This window comes from Schistocerca gregaria, chromosome 1, assembly GCF_023897955.1.
Source record: "Schistocerca gregaria isolate iqSchGreg1 chromosome 1, iqSchGreg1.2, whole genome shotgun sequence".
In the NCBI taxonomy this organism is placed as follows: domain Eukaryota; kingdom Metazoa; phylum Arthropoda; class Insecta; order Orthoptera; family Acrididae; genus Schistocerca; species Schistocerca gregaria.
Genome location: NC_064920.1, coordinates 384198354 through 384223376, shown reverse-complemented (window position 1 = coordinate 384223376; position 25023 = coordinate 384198354). Strand labels below are relative to the sequence as shown.

At 42.0% G+C, this 25023-nt stretch overlaps 1 protein-coding gene across 6 annotated transcripts in view; it reads right to left on the bottom strand.

Annotated features, from left to right (window-relative positions):
• The window catches only part of LOC126348550 (metastasis-associated protein MTA3), a 202181-nt gene that overhangs the window by 52900 nt on the left and 124258 nt on the right, over positions 1 to 25023 (bottom strand). The window lies entirely within an intron of this gene.

The window sequence follows — 25023 nt, the reverse complement described above, 5'->3', positions numbered from 1 at the left end:
AAGATATTTGTATTGCCCTGCAAATTAACGCAAAGTCTCAAGTACGATTCAATTTATCTCAAACTTAGATTATACCAAACAGCTGGAAGAGAGACAGAGAGAATACCTAAACGAGAATATCTTGTTTGCCAGTTCTATATGGCGACACACAAATTCTTTCTTTTTAAGCCAGCACGGAAACGAGGAATTTCTCTCGCATAAATCTTTATCTTAAGTACATAATAGGTTTACACCTTACGTGAAGATCAAAATGAAAACGCTTTTCACTTTCTTCAGCGCCTCGAGCTAGGTGGAACTGAAATCCCCTCCAAGCCAAGAAGAATCTTTACTGTCACTACTCTTTGTAATTAAAAACATTCTGGGTACCAGCTAACGGATTGCCTAAGAGCTGCTCAGTTTTTTGTGATGGCTCTTGGGGTAATTCACAGATTGAAATACGTAGCGATTTATAAAGCTGCACCTTACTTAATCTCCACTAGGGAGTTCTGACTATACTTCCTCCCCCGCTCCTGCTTTGTAACGTGTGAGCCAGTCCTTTCAGCCCATATACGAAAAGTACAGCAGACCATAGTCACTACCCATTAACTATATTTATGTTCCATCGTTTCGCTGCCAATGACAGAATCATCTCCTATCTTTGCAAACACTTTACTTGACAATTAAAGCAGCGTTCACCGAGTATTAACGACGATTCAGTAAACAGCACTGCGCCAAGTTTAGTTAAACCTTGGCCGATCAACTATTAAGAAATACCCTCAGAGAAATAGAGTATTTCTGGTACATTTAATGGACTCTTCTACTGAGCCGGAGAGTTTTTCCGACCACCTGAAGCACAATGTTAACTTGTTGGCATATGAGTTTCGGCATAAATCTATGAAATGCTTCAAGTTAACTCTGAGCTGTCCTTTTTGAACCCGAAATATGCTACTTATCCGCAATTCCAACGGCATGTCATTCGTCCGCATCCAGCACCGGCAATTTGAATTTGAGACGGTAGTGATCAGTTCTTGGGATTCTACCCTAGTTAACAATCTATCCGTCAAGATATTTGTGTGGCTGAACGAATAATTGTCAAGTTAAACTTATAAAGGTTTCTAGACCATTTTTTTTATCAATGATTATCTAGTATGAGAAGTGTCAAGTTGTACGAAAATTTACAAGTAAGAAAAACATTACGATATATCCCTTCCAATAGGGCCATACATAGTGAAACACTGTAGTGTCAAAAGCTAGCTCGAAGTGACTGACTTCTTTAATTTCATACTTATCTATTTAAAGGAGGTGAGTATGAAACCCAACAAAGAGGTGCTGTTCGTCAAAAATTGTTAATTGGCTACAACTCTAAAACCATTCATTACAAGCTTGCGAGGACGAGCTGAAGAACTTTATTCTTATCACATTTTCAAATATTTACGGTTCTTTTTCAAACAACCAGTGATTCACTATTTTTTCTTCCTACTCGGTATTGCTTTGCTTCCTCCTCACGAAAGCCAATGTCACTTAAGTCACTTACCTACAAGTGTTTCTCTCTTCTTTACCTTAGTTTACATCTTTTTCCTCTTTCTATTGCTCGATTTCTTGACCTGATGCTTGCATTACATTCAGTCTTCGTCTATAGCAATATTACAACATAAACTGTAAATAACGCAGAGTCTTCGTAAATTCCCTTTGCAAACTTCTAGGACCTGTAGAGCGCAGTGAGTACGTAATATTCTGAATAGGGATCCGTGTCTGGAAACTCACCGTTTCTGTCCTACAACGGTTTCAGTTCAGATGTTTAACTCATCCACTTCTGTTTGAGTTAATTTCCTGTCGGAAATGCAGTGGAACAGCTTTCAAGAACGGGTCAAATACGTTTTGTAGGAAGATCAAGTATGCGTGACTAGTTGTCTTGTGTGGAAACAGGCGTGAACGCATTACACACTTGAAATGAAACCGTCATAGAACAGAAATGGTATGTTACCGGACACGATTTCCTGTTAAAAAAATTATGTATTCATTCTCGTCAACCACTCCAGAAGTTTGTAACTGGAATTACCGAACATGTACTTTAGCACCAATGAAAGGAGGCAAATACTCGCGTGCGCGCAAAATGCGCCGAAGTGTTCCACACGTTCAATAATTTGAACATGGATGCGCTTCAGCAACAGCTACAGGTCATTAAATGAATCCAAAGCAGCTAACCAAGCTGCAACTGATTGGCTGCTTTGGATTCATTTACTAAAGTTCAAGAAAACGGTCGTTATGTCTTAAAACTGAGTCGTCGTTTATTTGTGGAGTATTAAACACCAGGTAAACTGTTTGTCTTTGGCTGCATGTGAGAATTACACACTGATTTAGATTCAGTCTGCAAATTAATATATCCCTCCGGAATGTTTATTATTCGGTCAGCAATGTGTAAATGTGTTCGTTAAATTAAACATCTTATGACAGCATAAAAGAAAACTAAGTGGAATTTCTATTTAAAAACTATTTTAATAGTCTTGTGCAGGATGTTTAAATCACTGACTTCACACAACCTTACTTTTTCTGTTAGCAAAACAAGTATTCTCATTTTTGCAGCATAAGATCAAATATTGATATTGTAAAACAAAGTAAGTAGGTAACTATACGGAGCGACTTTAGGGGGTAGGACGTCAAACGGGCCGACTTGGAGCGGGAGAGGCATCACAGGATTTTTTAATTTCCACTGTCTGTACTTTTACAAATACACTCATAAAACTTGTAAATGAGATGATTCCAAATCTTATTTACGTGGTCATAAATATAAAACATATCTGTCGCGGTACTCGTTTAATGTATGTTTGGTTGGTTGTACTCCTATGGAAATAGTAGTACGAAATCACGGGAAATATTTCAGATTGTAACACCATGGTGGCGACGAATGCCTCCCAGCACACCTAAACAACCTCTGCTGGGCATTCGTGTTACGCGGAGATCACTGGCTAGGACGAATCCGCACATCGTAGCGAGCACGATTCGAGCTATAGTTAGCTCCTGCTCGCTCTCGTTCCAGGCTGCCCGTCGGTCACGCTACGTTCTCCATTTATCTACAATTTTACGGTTTGTAGCCAGAATCGCGTAAGTTGTGACAGACCGCGTTAAAGTTGTGACAGACACAGGGCAACTGCCCTGCTCGCACATTACAAGCGGTATGTCCGTTTAGTACAACAGTCCGCTCCGTGTAAATAGATTCAATAAGTAATAACAAATTTTATTATATATTGAATGAACTTACAAAACAGTGTTTTCTAACTGTATTTTGCGGAAAACAAATGTTACAACCATACTAGGCGGAGGGCATCACTACGGGTATTTACCGTCGCTCATAGACAGAAATATTTCAGTTCGTCTATTATTTCTTTGATATGTGCTTGTATTTCATCGCAGCCTTACCTCAGCATTGATTTTCCAATTAGTCTTTCTATGTTATTTCTTTCGAAGCTACACTATTAATGACAAACCGCTGGGAACAACATTTGCAGTAAAACATCTAGGAGTAACTATACGGAGCGACTTTAAGGGGGGTAGGACGTCAAACGGGCCGACTTGGAGCGGGAGAGGCATCACAGGATATTTTAATTTCCACTGTCTATACAGTTACAAATAAATTCATAAAACTTTGTCAGCATGACCAGGAATGATTCAGAATTTACACTCGCAGCAGTGGAAGTCCGAAAACATAACAAAATAAATTTTTTTTACATGTGAAATTTCATCATTTTTTTCCACTTACTAATGGCAGCATTTGTTGCTATAGGTACACTTCTCTCCATAAGTAAGAGAGATTCTTCGATGAATTTTGCACGGCACACAAAACATACTCAAAGGTGTATTAAACTCTAGAATTTTACAAATCTATTAAAAACTGTGGTAAAAATTGACGTAATTAACTAGAAAATTTGTGTTTTTCCTAAACATGAAGTTTAAAATATAACATCTCATTGATTTTTTCATAAATTAAATAAATTCTAGAGTTTCATACACCTGTAAGTATGGTTTGTATGCTTTGCAAAATTCATCGAAGAATCTCTGTAACTTATGAAGAAAAGTGTACCTATAGCAACTAATGCAGCCATTAGTAAGTGAAAGAATGATGAAATTTCAAATGTAAAAAAAAATTATTTTGTCATGTTTTCGATCTTCCACTGCAATGAGTGTGAATCCTGAATCCTTCCTGGTGATGCTGACAAAGTTTTATGAATTTATTTGTAAATGTATAGACAGTGGAAATTAAAATGTCCTGTGATGCCTCTCCTGCTCTAAGTCGGCACGTTTGACGTCCTACCCCCCTTAAGGCGAATGACCACATAAAACTAATAGTGGGAAAAGCAGATTCCAGACTCAGATTCATGGGAAGAATCTTAAGGAAATTTAACTCATCCACGAAGAAAGTGGCTGATAAGGCGCTTGTTCGACCTATTCCTGAGTCTTGTCCATCTAACTGACATCCGTATATCATAGGACTGATAGAAAAGAGAGAGAGAGAGAGAGAGAGAGAGAGAGAGAGAGAGAGAGAGAGAGAGAGATCCAATGAAAAGCGGTACGTTTCGTCACTGGATCGTTTAGTTGGCATTAGAGCGTTACGGAGATGCGAAAACAAAGTTCATTGGGAGACGTTACAAGAGAGGCGTTGTGCGTCACAGAGAGATTTACTGCTGAAATTTCGCGAGAACACATTCCGGGGAGAGTCGGGCAACATATTACTTCTCCCCACATACATCTCGCGTAATGACCATGAGGAGAAAATTTGAGAAATTAGAGCCAATACGGAGGCTTTCCGACAATCATTCCTGTCGCGCGCTATTAGAGAGTGGGACAAGGTTGGAGGGCTCAGTTAGTGGTACAAACAGTACCCTCCACCACACATCATTAGGTGGCTTGCGGAGTATGATGTAGATGTACACCTACTGCCGTATTCCTTACAGTGACCGCGGTATATCTGCACAACTAGATGACGTTCTTGGCTGAGAGATTCCGTGGAGTTGAAGGAGCCTATGTTGTAAGTATTCTTCCCCTGTGTGCACTGGCACATTTCTGGTATGAATCACCACTGTCGTTGAGTTTCAAGATTTAGTTTTAATCATGGATAACATGGGTTTATGTTGGCTGCAGCACCCTGCTAATTTCCCTTAGTATACCATCAGTTCGTAAGCAAAACATTTTATTGTGTATGTTACATGCGACTTGATGTGCAGTAATATCTCTCTGTTGTTAAATTCTCTTTTAACATCGAGCGCAGTCACAAGAGTGCCTGACAAATATAGCAGAGAAAGTTGAGAATTAAACAGCATTTTATATTTACACCGAAATATGTACGTTTTCGTTTCAGCATCAATTCTCTGACGCAATTTCCAATCAATAAATAAACAGCAGTCAATGAATAAAATGCTGTTCCACTGAAACATGTTTCAGCCATACAATCTAAAACATTTCCCATCAACAGAGCTATTCATAATGCTGTCAAAAACAACAACGCAAGTAGTAAAGACTCAATTGCAGCAGAATTATTGAAATGTTCAGAAGGAGCTATTATAAGTGATCTACATTTACTTTCTAAGAACATCCGAAAAACAGAAAGCTTCCTGGGAAGTGGAAAACAGTGTTAATTCACCCGCTTCATAAAAAGGGAGACAAAAATTTCAACAATTACTGAGGAATGTCATTTCTGTCAGTGGCACAAAAAATATTATGAAAAAACTTCCTGAATAAAATCGAAGAAGCTTTAGGAAAACAACTGGGAAAATATCAGAGTTCTCGAAACGCAAGATGTTGCACAGCATAGATTTTTAAGTTAAAGTCAATGATTTGCCACAATGTTAAACAGCACACCTATAATAGTATCTTTAATTGATTTCAAAAAACACTTAATTTTAAAGCAAAATCAGCAAACATAATTCGCGAAACTCTTGCCAAGTAGTTAAGTTGAATTCAAAGCAGAAGTATCTTAACCATTTAAAGTTAAAACCTGATATTAGACAAGAGGTAGAATATCACCTTTCCTGTTAAACTGCGTTTTAGAAAAATGTAAGAATTTGAGACTAACAAATCACAAAATTGAACCAATAATTGAAGAAAACATCAAATGGACTAATGTAAACTGTCTGTCTTTTGCAGACGATTTTTGTAATACTTTCAGAAAATCTGACAGAAGTGTCTCAAGCTCAGTTGAAGTAACTACATTTATGAAGAATATGAAAAATGAACCATAATACATAGAAACATAAGCACGTAAAATACAGTGAGTTAGATAGCAGACACTATGATGCAGGATTCTTCCTTGGTCGGCCGCGGTGGCCGAGCGGTTCTAGGCGTTTTAGTCCGGAACCGCGCGACTGCTACGGTCGCAGGTTCGAATCCTGCCTCGGGCATGGATGTGTTTGATGTCCTAAGGTTAGTTAGGTTTAAGTAGTTCTAAGCTCTAGGGGACTGATGACAGATGTTAGGTCCCATAGTGCTCAAGCCCTGTGAACCATTTGATTCTTCCTTTCTATCAACGACTTCAGTTCCCCAATGCTGTATCACGCGTTACTAGTGCGGTCGTTTTCTAACGAAATCACTAACCACTACTTACCTCAGCTGATCAAGAATAATTGTTCCAAATTAAGGAATGGAGTCCCAGTCTTGCACTTCAGAAGTCTGTCGGCCCTATTATACTGTTAACAAGTATACTGTAACTACTCAGACTCCATATACATTACAATGGGGATAATTTACTACAGCAGCTATGATTATTGGCTGGTATCCTTTCAAAAATAACCTCGGAATCTCGGTCGTAATGAAGTGTGGAAAATAAGCTTCAATTCACCAGTAACTGAAGAGTACTACATAAGACGGGGAATTTTTTGGAAACGGGTACGCCGTCCTCAGGCGAACGCCAGACGAGGTATCCGTCGTGGTTACTACACGCTCTGAAACGACCTCTTACATCTCACGGAACGTGTCCCTCGTCGAACGTGACCGCAGCTCCCTCCAGCGGTCGGTAGTCGTCTGCATTTGTCGTACGAATTACCAGTACACAGTCTGCTTACGAAAATGGACGTGCGTAAATCGTCTGGGTTAATTCTGTTTGCGATTGGCGAAGGTGGTGAAAATCAGCCGGTGACATAAGACTGCATGCAGTCACGTAATTCTCTGTTCCAGTTCCTTGAGCCCATTAAAAATCTAACAAACGGACGGACGGACGGGCAGAGCGCTCTTATTTATAGACCTGAGTTATGCAGATCACACTTCTACTACATTAATAAGAAAGCCCTAGCTTTCAGCAAAAATAAGGCGAAAGAAATCATGCATTTACCAAGACGCCAACCTGCTCCCTTTGCACTGGCAGTTCACTATGTTACTAAGGCAACCTGCCCGGATAGCTGTGAGTGTTAAAGCGCTACTTTCGAGTCCGCACGGCGGATTAAAGATGACGGTCGATGTACTTCCCCGTCTGGAAGTGGGTAGTTTCCCATATCTGACTAGGTGAATACCGGGCTGGTTCCCCAAGTACCACCTCAGTTACAAGACTCACAAACATTAAAAAACCTTTCACTCACTACCAAATAAATAGAACTAGACATAGACAGCTGAGGTGCACACTTCCCGTCTCGGCGATAACGGATTGGCAATAGGAAGGGCACTCCGCCACTCCTTAACTTGTTGTTGTTGTTGTCTTCAGTCCAGAAACTGGTTTGATGCAGCTCTCCATGCTACTCTATAATGTGCAAGCTTCTTCATCTCCCAGTACCTACTGCAACCTACATCCTTCTGAATCTGCTTAGTGTATTCATCTCTTGGTCTCCCTCTACGATTTTTACCCTCCACGCTGCCCTCCAATACTAAATTGGTGATCCCTTGATGCCTCAGAACATGTCCTACCAACCGATCCCTTCTTCTGGTCAAGTTGTGCCACAAACTTCTCTTCTCCCCAATCCTATTCAATACTTCTTCATTAGTTATGTGATCTACCCATCTAATCTTCAGCATTCTTCTGTAGCACCACATTTCGAAAGCTTCTATTCTCTTCTTGTCCAAACTATTTATCGTCCATGTTTCACTTCCATACGTGGCTACACTCCATACAAATACTTTCAGAAATGACTTCCTGACACTTAAATCTATACTCGATGTTAAGAAACTTTTCTTCTTCAGAAACGCTTTCCTTGCCATTGCCAGTCTACATTTTATGTCCTCTCTACTTCGACCATCATCAGTTATTTTTCTCCCCAAATAGCAAAACTCCTTTACTACTTTAAGTGTCTCATTTCCTAATCTAATTCCCTCAGCATCACCCGACTTAATTCGACTACATTCCATTATCCTCGTTTTGCTTTTGTTGATGGTAAGCATGCCAAATACATTACCAACCACGCCGCCCCTTCGCGGATGTCTGATGTTTACAGATTGTAACCGTAGACATTATTCAATGTTTAACTATAACAAACTGCGGCAAAGCAACGTGCTTTTGAAAAATCATCAATGCGGCGTAGCGTAAAAAGGGTGTAGTTTCATAGTCAGCAAGTTTCAATGCAATAGCGTCAAATACGAGACGCCTTCACCTACAGGTACGTAGTTTCCCGTCATTTTATTGTAACAAATGGTGTGAAAACAACTAGTTTTATGGAGAGCCATCGTGTTTCAGCGCTTTGAAGTAGCACATATATACACACACGCGCGTACATTATAATTTAAAAACCAGAGATAGACTATGTATGACTTACTCAATTATGAAGTGAAACTTCCTGGCATATTAAAAGTGTGTGCCCTACCGAGACTCGAACTCGGGACCTTTGCCTTTCGCGGGCAAGTGCGGGCAAAGCACTTGCCCGCGAAAGGCAAAGGTTCCGAGTTCGAGTCTCGGTAGGGCACACACTTTTAATCTGCCAGGAAGTTTCATATCAGCGCACACTCCGCTGCAGAGTGAAAATCTCATTCTGGCAATTATGAAATGTTGTAAGTCCTGCTTGTGGCGTAAAACCGATGTTGCACCTCATGCCCACGACCCCCCCCCCCCCCCCCTCAAAGTAAAAAACCCGACTTTACAGATAAATTAACCGGCTACTTCAAAAATCAGGAAAGCTGAATTTGGAAGTGGAAATTGTCTAATTACAGCTGACTTCCGCAATCTAGAAAAAAGGGCTCAATTTGCCCCATTAGACAAATAGAATGGTTGTCACAAATAATGCAAGTAGCTTCATAGTTCAAGATCTGAACCACATTTACACTCTATCACTGTACAATAAATGTTAAATAGGCTTAAGTGAGGTAAGCACTAGTGAACGTTATTAAAGTTCAAAAGTAGAATATGTACAGGGCGACCGTGGAAATTACTAATACACTGTACTGGAAACGTTTCATAAACACTATTTTTTTGGATTTGCAGTGTAAATGGTATGTAAAACATCACAATAAACACTCCATGATTTCTTTGGAGATATTTATCTGTTCTGTTCTTTTAACGCAATTATATATAAACGGCGTCCGGTAACACGTGGAATGAGGACTACACTGTCAACACTTGTTAACGTTTCGCAAAAGATTACGCGAAACGTATTGAATATGACGCTGCATGTATGCCGGCAGAGTGCACCTTTGGTCACATTATTCGATGTTATTATGACTGGGGCGGTACTCTGCTCTCTCAGCAAACTCGGACTTGTCACTCATCAATGATATTCCCTTTTTGTGAAACGTTTGAATATCTTCCCTTTTTGTGAAACGTTTGAATATCAGTAATAATGGGGCCCGCAAAACCGGCCACTAGAGGGCGCTACTAGGATGTGAGATCACTACCTTTTTTGTCAGTTATTTTTAGGACAGTTCAGAAATTGTTGTTAAAATGATACTGCGCACAACATACACTACCTGATCAAAAGTATCCATACAGCCGTATGTAATGCTGAACTAACCATTAGATGTCACGAAAGATGGACCAGCCAGTATAAAAGTTGGCGGTGAGTACTGTGTTAGCAGAGAAGCAGTAACAGCAGAATAGTTCGGCTAGTCATAAGATGTCAGCTGAGTAACAATCCATCAGGGACACTTCAACCCTTCTCAAGCTGCCCAACTCGACCGTTGTTGATGCGATTGTTAAGTGCAAACGCCAAGAACAACCAGAGCTAAACCAGGACCACGCGGACCTCTTGTACTAACGGACAAGGCCGTCGAGCGTTGCGGATGCTGGACGGTGCATGAGTGAAGAGTGATTTGGGGAGATGAATAAAACTACACACTCTGGCAATCCGATGGAAGGGTCTGGATTTGGCTAATGCATGCATAACGTCACCTGCCATATGTTTAGTAGAGAAACTGAAGTACGGAAGAGGTTCTGTTTGCATTAGGGTATTGTCTCCTTAATTCACTAAAAATGCGAAAGTACTGAACACATTTTTACAGCACTGTGTACCGCGTACAATGGAGGAACAGTTCGGAGACGATGACTGATTATACCAGCGTAACAATGCACTACCTCATAAAGCAGCATCTACAGTATGTGGCAATGGTTTGCCGAAAATAACATTCCCGAAACGGATTGGCCTGCTCATGACCCAATGGAACACTTTTGGGTTGAATAAGGCCACCGACTTCGCTCCGGACCGCAACGTCCAACGTCCGTGCCTTCTCTGATTTTAGCTACTGAGGAAGAATGGGCTGCAATTTCTCCGAAGATTTTCAGGCAACTAGTTGAGAGTTTCCGCAGCAGTATTCGAGCGTCATAAAGACGAAGGATTGTCAAAACCTACATTCACGTCCACTAATAGGTGTCCGAATACTTTTGATCACCCAGTGTAGTTGAAGGAGTTCGGCATGTGGCCTACCGTCAGATAATGGCATCCTTAGGCGTACCGAAGACAGCAGTACCTGTGATAAAGCATTAATATAATCAGAAGGCAACTGTTACGAGCTGAACTGAGAAAAACGAATTAGTTCGCCGCAGAGCACTTCCAAGAAAAGGTACCTCGTTTCTTTGGTTGAAATGGATACGTCGCGAACATAGTATCACCGGTTGTTAGAACAATAAATACTGAATTCTATACAAAATTAATTTGCATAAGCTACCTATGAAATGAAAAACAACAGAAAATGGTGCACCGTTCTTTATAAAGACAGTGCCACAAAACATGTCAACTGGTAGGATGTTACTCTCCGTTAAATAAAGTATTGACCTATTTATCGCATAATGACTTGCTTTTGTTTCCACATGTCAAATAAAAACTGCTTGGAGAGCAATTTTTATCACCTAAAGTAAGGTATTCTTCCGCTTTTGGAAGGTTTGAACGACAGACTGGGAAAAATATTTCCAGAATTGTTTCGAAATCATGGAAGTGTGTAAAATTTAAAGGCGGAAATTTAAGAACCACAACGATTTTTACAAAAAACTGTTTTTGTAGAAAACTTAAAAGGCGGCCTAGCCAAATAACGCGGGGTGTGTTGTCGCATTTGAAGAAGTGCCACATACAACACCCGAATGATGCGGGTTGATGAGCAGTATAGTGCAAATGTAGATGGGATATACTTTGTAAGCGGGCTAATAAGAGATACGAGTGTAGTGAGCAAGACACAACGACGCGAGTGAACTGTAGACGACAATAGATGCAAGGTGCTTGGGTCATTGCATATCTCATACTGGGCCAGAAATGTAGAGTATTTATTGTTTGGCCTGATATCAAGTCATGGTCAGTGAAAATTTACACGGACTCTTTTAAATCATCAGCAATTCGGCTAGCATGCACTATGCAATATACAATGGCGGCCTCAGTTTTCCCCTGCCCCAACAAATGTGCAGTATACTCTCTCCTAATTGTCTAATAAGCACTTCGAGTCATCAATTTAACTGTTTATTTCAAGTTTTAAGATTTTTTTACTGGCTGACGTAACATATTTTCTAAGTTTCTTCCTTACAAAACTTCATTCTGTTTAAGTCTCAAGTTTCATGCTGAACTGCGCCCTAGCGCACCATCTCAATCACTTCAGTAAAACTATGCCAAAACTGACAAGCTAATTCTTGAATAACGGTTGAAATATTGCCAAAGATTCATATTACTTGTTTCAGCATATCTTTACATGTTATGATAATCCACAAATAGTTTCATCATGATGTGTAATCTCTAGTTATATGCAAATTGAACATTATGAGAAAGGTATAAACTCTATCAAGAAAATATGCATCATGTCGTCACGTGATAAAAGCAGCTACCGATAAAATCTTTCACCATGTGATGGAATGATGCATATTTTATATACATATTTCATACCATTTTCACGATATTCAGTCTCCATTCGGTGGGTCTGATTATAGGCGTGCTCCAATCAGACTGTGAAGCAATGTACTGCTCAGCTGTCCTCCAGTGTACTTTATTAATTACTGTATTTATCACCATATTTTCTCTACTTCGCCATCAACTTTTGGCGGGAGCATGCAAGCATTGCACAATGCCAGTTCTGGTTTAGTTTCATGTCTGACAAAAATAATTCTGTCTTACAGTAAGTCTTTTTCTTATTCACAATTATCTGAAAATCTGTTACATTAGTAGCTGATGGCATGGCCATCATTCTTCAGTTCTTTGCTTAGAACCAAACCCGTCCCTTCATTTCCGTAACGTATACTCATTACATTTTCTGTAGCTCTTCATACTTTCCAGCTTCCCTCCAAAATTTAAATTTGTCACACTCCACTCTGAGGGCAAGAGCTTGACTCACTCACCTCACAAATAATCCTTTGTCAATAGTCCTTATTTTAATCTTTGACGTCACAACTAAGTTATTTCCATCTGCACCGTCGACCCACTTCCCCTTGCACAATATCACAAAAAAATCATGAGATTGTTCTTACAGTGCAGTTACGTTTGATGGATCAATTACGCTTAATAGTAATGGCTTCCCAATGCTTAAACTGCCATTCCTTGTTGACAGGTTCACGTTAGTCTCCCGAGCTCTTCTGTGAGAAACAGCAAAAATTAACTTCTCATGGTTGGGATTCACAGTCTTATAATATTTCTTAAAAGACATTATATTCGCCGTTGACTGTATAAAATATTTATTGTTACTACTGCAATTTAGGCCTTATGACCATTTTCAAGTAACAATGCAAAGTTACATTCTGTCAGAATATAAAACTATCTGACATGAGTACATGTCGTCGTCAAAATGCAGCCTTTTGACTGTGGAGCCCCACAAGATCTGATGAGTAAGGCACTTACTACATCGTAAGTTGTTGTCAAGTATATACTGAACTGTCGACGTTAATATTCAGCTCGGTATATATTTAACAACATATTACGATGTAGTTAGTGTCGTACTCATCAGATCTTGTGGGGCTCTCACAGTCAAAAGGCTGCATTCTGGCGACGACATGTACTCATGTCAGATAGTTTTATATTCTGACAGAATGTAACTTTGCAGTGTTATTTGAAAATGGCCATCCGGCCGAAACTGCAATAGTAACACTAAATATTTTATACAGTCAACGGCGACTATGATGTTTTTTTAGAAAAAGTTGGCAGAAAGTTTACTAAGGGTTGTGAAATATAAAACATGTCCCAATTTCTTCGCAATGACTGTGATTGAAATTTTATGATTTCGAACAGTCATCAGTAACGTTAATCATCGTAATGTGGTACATACTACATAGATTCATATGACAAACATTACTTGAAAAAAGAACATTACGCCTCTCACGCAAGGTAACATGGAATACCTGTTAAGCATTAATGTTTGTCAGTGACCTAGTAGGTTAAGTCGGAAGTTCAACGAACCTTTCCGCGGTTGTGCTGTCGTATAAAGAGAAGTCGCAACGGCGGACAATTTAGCAAAATGCGGGAAGACTTGCACAGGATCGACGTTTGGTGCAGAGAATGGCAACAGCCCTGCAATACAAATAAATGTAACGTATCGCGAATGCATAGACAAAAAGTCGGTTTACTGCACGACTGCAGAACAATCATTGGAAGCAGTTACTTAACAACATCTACGGGTATGCGTACGGAGTGATTTGAAGTGGAATGACCACACAAAATCAATCGCGGGTACGAAAGATGTCGAACCGAGATTCGCCGGAAGAATCCTCAGGCTACGTAGTTCAACAACAAACGCAGTATGCAGCTTAAAACACTCGTTCGACCAATACTTGAATACCGCTCGTCAGTCTGGGATGCGTGCCTAGTTGAACTGACAGAGGAAATATAGAAGATCCAAAGAGCAGCAGCACGATTCGCTACAGGTTCATTCAGTATGCGCGAAAGCATCACGCTGATGATCACGTTGTACAGCCAACTCCAGAGGCAGACGCAGCAAGAGATGCATTTTTCACCTAATGTACTCTTAGAAGTTCCGAGATCGCACATTCCTAGAAGAGTCAAGCTACATATTGCTTCCTCTCACATATATCTTTCGAAAAGGTCATAAAGATGGAGATTGGAGCGCACAAGGATGCCTACTAGCAATTATTCCTCTCGCAAACCATACGCGACTGGAACAGGAAAAATGGGGAAGTGGGATTGGTACACACAAGTGCCCTCCGCCACACACCGTAAAGTGACACTTGCGGACGCTGAGGTGAAAAAAAATCATGGGATACTGTCGTTTAAATATCTGGGCGTAATGTTGCAAAGTGATATGAGATGGAAGAAGCATGTGAGAACCGTGGTAGGAAAGGCGAATGGTCGACTTCGCTTTATTGGCAGTATTTTTGGAAAGAGTGGTTCACTTGTAAAGGAATCCGCACATAGGACGCTGGTGCGACGTATTATTGAGTACTCTCGAGTGTTCCGGATCCGTACCAGGTCAGATTGAGGGAAGACATTGAAGGAATTCAGAGGCGGGCTGCTAGATTTGTTAGCGGTTGGTTCGAACAACACGTAAGTGTTATGTGGATGCTTCGGAAAATCAAATAGGAATCCCTGGAGGAAAGGCGACGTACTTTTCGAGAAACACTAATGAAGAAATTTAGGGAATCGGCATTTTAAGCTAACAGTCGAATGATTCTACTGCCACCAACATACATTGCGCAGAAGGACCACGAAGATTAGATACGGGAAATTAGGGCTCACGCGGAGGCATACAGATAATCGTTTTTCCCTTGCCGTATTTACGAGAGTAACAGGAAAGATAATGACAAGTAGTGGTAGAGGGTTCCCTCCGCCGTGCACCGTACGGTGGCTTGCCACGTATCTACGTAGATGTAGCTACCTCCTAATATCATGTCGAACCTCCTTTGCACGGCATAGTGCAGCAACTTGATGTGGCATGGAGCCGACAAGTCGTTGGAAATACCCTGCAGAAATATTGAGCCATGATGCCATTAAATCCGTCCAAAATTGCGAAAGTGTTGCTGGTGCAGGATTCTGTGCACGATATGACCTCTCGATTACGTCCCATAGATGTTCGATGGGATTTAATGTAGGGCTATATGGATGGCCAAATCATTCTCTACAATGTTCTTCAAACCGAGCGCAAACAACCGCGGTTCGGAGACATGGTGCACTGTCATCCACAAAAATTCCATCCTTGTTGGCAACGTGAATCCAAGAATAGTTGTGAATAGTCTCCAAATAGCCGAACATAACCATTTCCAGTCAAAGATCGGTTCAGCTGGACCAGAGGGCCCAGTCAATTCCACGAAAACGCATGACATTATGGAGTCACCACCAGCTTGCACAGTGCCTTACGAACAACTTAGGCCGCTGGCTTCGTGGGGTCTGCGCCACTCTTACCAGCTCTTACTAACTGAAATCGATAGTTACCTGACCGTGCCACAGTTTTCCAGTCGTCTAGGGTCCAACAAATATGGTCACGAGACCAGGAGAGGCACTGCAGATTATGCCGTGCTGTCAAGAAGACACTCGGTTGTCAGCACCCATAGCCCATTAACATCAAATTTAGCCACACTGTCCTAATGGATACGTTAGCCGTACGTCCCACATTAATTTCTGCTGTTATTTCACGTAGTGTTGCTTGTCTGTTAGCACTGACAACTCTACGCAAACACCGCTGCCCTCGACCGTTACGTGAAGCTGTCTGCAACTGTGTTGTCCGTGATATGGAGTAATGCTTGAAATTGGTATTCTCGGCACACTCTTGAACTATGGCTCTCGGAAAATTGAATTCCCTAATTATTTCCGGAATGGCATACCCCATGTGTCTAGCTCCAACTAATACTCCGCGTTCAAAATTTTTAATTTCTGTCGTGCGGCCATAATCACGTCGAAAATCTCTTTACACGAATCACCTGAGTACACATGACAGCTGTCCCAACGCACTGCCCTTTTATATCTTGTGTACGCGATATTATCGTCATCCGTATATGTGCATATCGCTATCCCATGATTTTTGTCACCTCAGTGTAAATCCTAGTGTAGGACGATATAAAGCGTACTACAACTATGGGCCGAATTCGGCGCGAGACATTTTTACACTTAAACGACACGAACCAACGCTATATACCAAGGTCCACAGTAATATGGAGATCCATAATTCGAAACCAAGTACAGATTATTTTTGGTAACAACATTATAATTTATGGTGTGCTTGCTTCATAAAATAGGCATTCCTTGTAGCTTTAAGTGAGACACGACGCATTTCAAAACCTCCATTGAAGAGACGAAAGAAGTGTGTCGCACAGCAGACACTGAATTACACACGAGACAAAAGTGGTGGGAAATATACAGGAAGCGCATGCCCAGAGCGACTGCGGGCGCGAAAGGGTTGTGGAGCAGCTCGGCGGGGCCAGAGCCGCCGTAAGCAATTACCGGCCGGCTGCTGATAGAGTGCCTGAGAGGGGAGGCGGCCACTGCACACACCTATCGATCGAGCACCTTACATACGAATGGCCCGGCCCGACTACCACCGAGACCGCCACCCACGGATGCGCCTCTTCCCAGCGATACGTCCTCCCGCCCTATGGACGGCACAGCGAACTACCAACACTTATTACTTCGGTTCGGGACAGACATCAATATCGAGCAATGACTCACGAGCCAATGGTACTTTGTCCAATATGTCATGCAAAGTTACATACCTTCTCTAACAGTCTACAGCACGAAAGAAAAGACTATTATCAAAAGAAATATGTACCAAAAATATTTAATACCGATAAGGGAATTAAACAGGAAAGGGGGAAAAAAAAGGAGAATCGCGCAAGGTGGCGCAGAGCTGAAGCATTACATTCAAAGGCGGGAAACCAGGTCCAATTTAGGTCCCAGCCAATCTCATTCCAGTCAGCAGTAACTTCTCAGAGTCAGATCGCAAATAGCGCATTAGTGCCTCCAGCATGATCACAACCGCTGTTCTCCAAATATTCTTCGAAAACGTGGAATCACTCCCTCTACTGAGACAGCTGACTGTTATACTGACATTCAAATTCTACGTTAAGTTTATTGTCCCAGTAATATATGAATAACTTGCGTATTAAGAAACTTCCAGGCAGATTAAAACTGTGTGACAGGCCGCGACTCGAACTCTGGATGTTTGCCTTTAGCGGGCAAGTGCTCATCCAACTGAGCTACCCAAGCACGATCACGACCCTTCCTCGAAGGCTGGTACGAGATGAGGTACTGGCGGAGGTAAAGCTTTAGGGACGGGACGTGGGTCGTGCTTGAATAGCTCAGTTGGTAGAGCACTTGTCCGCGAATGGCAAGGTCCCGCGTTCGAGTCTCAGGTCGGCAATTTCGATCTTCACGGAAGTTTCATATCAGCGAACACTCGGTTGCAGAGTGAAAATCTTATTCTGGAAACATTACCCAGGCAGTGGTGAAGCCATGTCTCCACAAAATCTTCCCTTCCAGGAGCTTCTGTTAAGTTTTAAAGTTAGGAGATGGGACACTGGCAGAGCTAAAGTTGTGGGGTCGATTAGTCAGTACTGCTTGGGTAGCTCAATTGGTAGAGCACTCGCCCGCGAAAGGCAAAGGTTAGGAGTCAAAGTTCGGTACGGCACACAGTTTTAATCTGCAAGCTGAGAACATTCCAGATTACCCGAGAATTTCAGAGAAAATCGCAAAAATGAATAGTCAAGGAAATCATAAAATGTTAATATTTCAACTCTGAGAAAATCTCCTCTTTTAAGTTTCGGGACCCTATTAAATGTTAATATCGCGTACCGCACAAAATTACACTACACCATTCGTTACTTTAAACAGTTCATTCCCACTTAAATTTATTTCACTTTTTCTTTATCCGCTGTAATCGATTTCCTAACGCATCTGACGCAAGCGTCTCGCCTCCACCTAAACAGGTTGAATCACCTGAAACACAACACAAATATTGCGGAGATGGAAAGTGCTATTGATGTGCGTGTTTAACAGAATGGGTTGGTGGTCAGGGGCTCGTACTGTTAGCCAAGCAACAGATTGTAATAATAAACAGAAAGCGTATTTTAGTGCAAACACACACTTTTTCAAATTGAACAATGGCTATTAAAAATAACAAATTAAAAGTAGGTTAAATAAGAATGTCAGTGGTGTTTGTTGCAAAACTCTAGTGCGAGTCGTTACAAGATATCGTATTTTGAAAAGTTCCCATACCGACACTTGTACAGTACCTGTGGTAACACACACTAAAGAACAACGTACATTCACTAGTTATGTGGATTTTGACCAGAAAGCAGACAATTGACCATCACAGGTTATGTTAAAAATGATCATCGACAGCGGCAATATAAGATTCCCGTCTGAAATGGAACGACTTCTGCACACGTGCTAGCATTTCAGCGCAGATATACGAGCATGCTGCAGTAATATGTCGTCGCATATCATCGGGTGTAGCTGATTTGTCGCAATAGATAGTGCCTTTCAGCTTTCCCCACACAAAAATAGAGTGCAGGTGTCAAATCCATGGAACGAGCCGGTCAAGGTAAAGATCCTCTGTGTCCAGTCCAGCGATTTGTAAACAATTCCTGAAGACACGCGGTAGTACTTCGTCCACTATGGGCTGGATAAGCACCATGTTCGTACCACAGGTTTCTCCTAGTCTGTAGAGTAACGTCTCCTAACATACACTCCTGGAAATTGAAATAAGAACACCGTGAATTCATGGTCCCAGGAAGGGGAAACTTTATTGACACATTCCTGGGGTCAGATACATCACATGATCACACTGACAGAACCACAGGCACATAGACACAGGCAACAGAGCATGCTGTATCCATACTCCGCAGGCCACCTGACGGTGTGTGGCGGAGGGTACCCTGAGTACCTCTATCGGTTCTCCCTTCTATTCCAGTCTCGTATTGTACGTGGAAAGAAGGATTGTCGGTATGCTTCTGTGTGGGCTCTAATCTCTCTGATTTTATCCTCATGGTCTCTTCGCGAGATATACGTAGGAGGGAGCAATATACTGCTTGACTCTTCGGTGAAGGTATGTTCTCGAAACTTTAACAAAAGCCCGTACCGAACTACTGAGCGTCTCTTCTGCAGAGTCTTCCACTGGAGTTTATCTATCATCTCCGTAACGCTTTCGCAATTACTAAATGATCCTGTAACGAAGCGCGCTGCTCTCCGTTGGATCTTCTCTATCTCTTCTATGAACCCTACCTGGTGCGGATCCCACACTGCTGAGCAGTATTCAAGCATTGGGCGAACAAGCGTACTGTAACCTACTTCCTTTGTTGTCGGATTGCATTTCCTTAGGATTCTTCCAATGAATCTCAGTCTGGCAGCTACTTTACCGACGATCAACTTTATATGATCATTCCATTTTAAATCACTCCTAATGAGTACTCCCAGATAATTTATGGAATTAACTGCTTCCAGTTGCTGACCTGCTATTTTGTAGCTAAATGATAAGGGACCTATCTTTCTATGTATTCGCATCACATTAGACTTGTCTACATTGAGATTCAATTGCCATTCCGTGCACCATGCGTCAATTCGCTGCAGATCCTCCTGCATTTCAGTATATCCACCTTTCGCAGCAATGCAGGCTGCTATTCTCCCATGGAGACGATCGTAGAGATGCTGGATGTAGTCCTGTGGAACGGCTTGCCATGCCATTTCCACCTGGCGCCTCAGTTGGACCAGCGTTCGTGCTGGACGTGCAGACCGCGTGAGACGACGCTTCATCCAGTCCCAAACATGCTCAATGGTGGACAGATCCGGAGATCTTGCTGGCCAGGGTAGTTGACTTACACCTTCTAGAACACGTTGGGTGGCACGGGATACATGCGGACGTGCATTGTCCTGTTGGAACAGCAAGTTCCCTTGCCGGTCTAGCAATGGTAGAACGATGGGTTCGATGACGGTTTGGATGTACCGTGCACTATTCAGTGTCCCCTCGACGATCACCAGAGGTGTACGGCCAGTGTAGGAGATCGCTCCCCACACCATGATGCCGGGTGTTGGCCCTGTGTGCCTCGGTCGTATGCAGTCCTGATTGTGGCGCTCACCTGCACGGCGCCAAACACGCACACGACCATCATTGGCACCAAGGCAGAAGCGACTCTCATCGCTGAAGACGACACGTCTCCATTCGTCCCTCCATTCACGCCTGTCGCGACACCACTGGAGGCGGGCTGCACGATGTTGGGGCGTGAGCGGAAGACGGCCTTAACGGTGTGCGGGACCGTAGCCCAGCTTCATGGAGACGCTTGCGAATGGTCCTCGCCGATACCCCAGGAGCATCAGTGTCCCTAATTTGCTAGGAAGTGGCGGTGCGGTCCCCTACGGCACTGCGTAGGATCCTACGGTCTTGGCGTGCATCCGTGCGTCGCTGCGGTCCGGTCCCAGGTCGACGGGCACGTGCACCTTCCGCCGACCACTGGCGACAACATCGATGTACTGTGGAGACCTCACGCCCCACGTGTTGAGCAATTCGGCGGTACGTCCACCCGGCCTCCCGCATGCCCACTATACGCCCTCGCTCAAAGTCCGTCAACTGCACATACGGTTCACGTCGACACTGTCGCGGCATGCTACCAGTGTTAAAGACTGCGATGGAGCTCCGTATGCCACGGCAAACTGGCTGACACTGACGGCGGCGGTGCACAAATGTTGCGCAGCTAGCGCCATTCGACGGCCAACACCGCGGTTCCTGGTGTGTCTGCTGTACCGTGCGTGTGATCATTGCTTGTACAGCCCTCTCGCAGTGTCCGGAGCAAGTATGGTGGGTCTGACACACCGGTGTCAATGTGTTCCTTTTTCCATTTCCAGGAGTGTATGTAGAAGATGGTTGTTAGGAGGCCCCAATGCTTGTGCGCATTCGTTGTTCCGTCTACGTGCCTATGAGCTGATGGTTCACAATCCCACACCAAACGTTTACATTGCTTCAATGCTGACGTTCCCCTTGACGAAGCCAACGTGGACTGTCAACAGACCAATAGTGCATGTTTCGACATGATGGTAGATGTGGCTTCCTTACTACTTACTCAAGAAGGTACATGATACATCTGGAGTATCCTGTATTAATTCCCATCCACGGAAGTTAACACTATTCTCATAATCGTTTCTATGCAGGTCTTGATGGAGAGAGATGTGGTAGGAATGGAATCTATGTCGATGGAGAACGCCTGACTCAGTCATTTCCTAGCCCGATTGTGCAGGATCTGAGGTGCGAGTGCAGAACATTCATCTTCCCCTCTTCTGTCGTCACTTGTTTCCTTCTGTAACGTTTTCTAGGTGTTGGAGAAGCCGATAAATAATTACCAAAGTAAATAAATTATAAATAATCCGCCTCGATTTATAATTTATTTAGATAATTACGATTGCTGACACGCTGCAATGCTGAAAGTTCTTAATTACCAAGGTAACTGACGACTATTGCGATATCTGCCACATACACTGTGCACGATCGAACTGCATTCTTCCTACACTCTCCATACACCATGATCATGTCGGCTTTTTCTGCATTGGTAAATCCCACGAAGAATCACATACGTAGGGACTTCAGAAAGTAAGTTACCCATGTCGTCCCATACCAAGACCATTGTGCAACATAAGTGACGCATTGTCACAAGAAACGTTCCAGGTTTTCTGCAGAGGGAGTTCTGCTGCGTTACGGATAACAAGTGCAAAACAGTGTGGGAGTGAAACGGCATGGCAGCTGGGAGCGCACTCCGTAGTTGAAGGACGTGGGACAGTACAATTATAGTGGGTAAAAGGTCTAAATTGGACCGCACATATAAACCGTGAAATTCTTGGGATGTATGGACCAAACGCACGCCATGTCTTGTCCTCTCATAGTGAAAGGGAGCACAACAATTTGACCATGACCGCAAAACTTTGGTAGCACCAGATCTTGTATCAAGTGATTTCCATCTTTTAGGCAAACTGGATATCCGTGAAGGGGGGATTTTTCCAACGACGAGAACGCCCACACAGCGATTTTCAAAAAATGTTCAAATGTGTGTGAAATCTTTGTGGAACTTAACTGCTACGGTCATCAGTCTCTAAGCTTACACACTACTAAACCTAAATTATCCTAAGGACAAACACACACATACACATAAGAATAAACAGTATTTATAGAAAAATTTAAACAGCCACTGTTTAAATCAAGTTTTATTCGAAAATTATTGATTTGAATCGTGAAACAGAGGGATATTGTAACAAAAATACACAATACATATGTTATTACTAGACCGTGGATTTTAGGTACAAACCTATTTAGTTCCTGAGTTCCTATTTGCATAAAAGTGTGTACTTATGCGTTTCATGACTATTTACACTTAATAGCGTTAATTTTATAGGACCTAAAAAAGCCTATTTCGACGTTAGTGCCTATTTTTGCCTATTTCGGCTTTAATATCCTAAAAAGTGCCTATTTCATTATATAAGACAGTGGCTCCAAGCTTTTCCACACTATACGACAGATGGAAAAAAATATTTTCTCCCCAGCATGCAGAAAGGTGGCTAGTTGCTTTTTTTTATTTTTATATCGCTATCCCTGTTAATACCAAATACTCTTTATAGGTGTTTTATTATTCATATGTAAAAAATAGATCACGGATCTTTAGGTTAAAATATATTTTTTTCCTAAACTCCAATTTTCATATAAGTTGGTACTTAATGCTTTTCATGACTAACTAAACTGAATACCGTAAGTTCTATAGGACCTAAAATTGCGTATTTCGACGTTGACGCCTAATTTTGCCTATTTCGGCATCAAAATCCTCAAAAGTACCTATTTCGTTAATCTGACAGAGTTCTTGTGTTTTCAAAGATTAGAAAAATGAAGTAAACTTAGAGCTTTACGTCTCGTCGAAGGCGAAGGTCGCTAGACTTTAAAATTCTTTTGTTTGCCTTACTACCTACAACACTCGGCACGGTTGAACGGTCATCCATTCAAGTACGCGCCGAGCGCGACTGCTTAGCTTCGGTGAGCGAATGGGCACCGGTCAAAAATTTGAGTTACACATTAGAATCGAACGTGGGAGTACTAAATGTTATATTTGAAAATATTTCGTTCGTAGGATTCTGGCCAGCTGTGTATTTTCGCAAACAAACTGTTTCATAGGCCTTAAGCTGAGCACGGATTTAAAAAATCACAATGTTAATCGTAGACGCCCTCTATAGCTAAATTACTGCTCTTGGCGCATTTTCTCGCTGCTGTCTACAGGCAGTCCTATCATACTACTCTGTTTCGTGAAAGGTTCGAAAAATAATTTGCCAGTAGTGAGATGTTTTCATATGAAGCACCAGTAGATTCCATTCGCTTGTTCAGAAGGGGCGGCCATCTGTCAGGTGCCATATGTCCAGCAACGAGTACGGTACTTCCCCTACCGCTCCCATGCACCGCAGAAAAAAAGGTCATCGTTCACTTTTTCCCAGCGAAAACAAATTGTGTAGCGACCGACATGTTAAGTGTTAAGTGTTACTGACGTTCTAAGTGCAAAATAAATTCTAGTTTCTGTGTGAGAATACTACGCCATGCCGAAAACAGCTAGTTCAAAGTCTACATATAAGGCAGTGGTTGCAAGATTTTCCGCATTATACAACAGATGGGAAAATTATTTTCTGCCAAGCATGCAACAAGGAGGTTATTTGATGTTTTTCTTAGACTAGTTATTTTCCTGTCACTTAGGATTATTTTTTATCGCCATCCTTTACTAATACGAAATACTCTTTAAATGCGATTCTAAACCGCATTTCCCTTTTCTCTCGTATTAGGTTTAGAGTGTTAAGAAATCTCACTTAACTCAGCATGCAGATGGAATCGCACATAAAACTAATGTCGAACGAAAGTCAAAATTGAAGCAAACTCTTTCAACCAATAAATCTGGGAATGCTCCGAAAAAACAAGTTCTGCAGTGATTTGTGTCATGCACTTGTGGCAACAAACATCCCCTTTCGGAAACTAGAAAACCCTATTTTCCGGGGTTTTCTTGAGAAGTACTGCCATCAGTCTATTCCTGCATTGTCAACTTTACGTAAGAATTATGTGGATTCAGCTTACAATTCTGCATTGCACAGAATCCGAGATGTTGGAGAATCTATATGGATTTCTGTGGATGAAACTACTGACAGTCTTGGCCGTTACATTGCAAACCTGATTATTGGCAAGCTAGATCCAGATGCTCCATCCAGGGCTCATTTGATTTACTCAAAACAGCTTGTAAAAACTAACCAACAAACAACAGCACAGTTTGTGAACAATGGGCTTAAGGAGCTATACCCAAATGGAGTGGATGAGAATAAGGTGCTTCTGGCCGTCACTGATGCTGCTTTATATATGATAGCAGCGTTTCAACTATTAAAAGTATTCTACCCATTGATGCTGCATGTAACTTGTGTAGTGCATGGGATGAACCGCATAGCAGAGCAAGTAAGGCTACAATTTCCTAAAGTACATAAAGTAATATCTAAGGTGAAGAAAATTTTTATTAAGGCACCATCAAGAATACAGGCATTCAAAGAACAGCTTCCAGATGTCCTATTGCCGCCAGAGCCTGTTGTCACCCGCTGGGGCACGTGACTGATAGCAGCAGAATATTATAGAAAGCATCTCTCAGATGTCAAGAAGGTGGTTGAAAATATACCGGAGGATGCTGCATCCGTAACTGCAAAAATGGAGCTACTCACAGATTCTTCTTTAAAACGGGACTTATCTTCCATT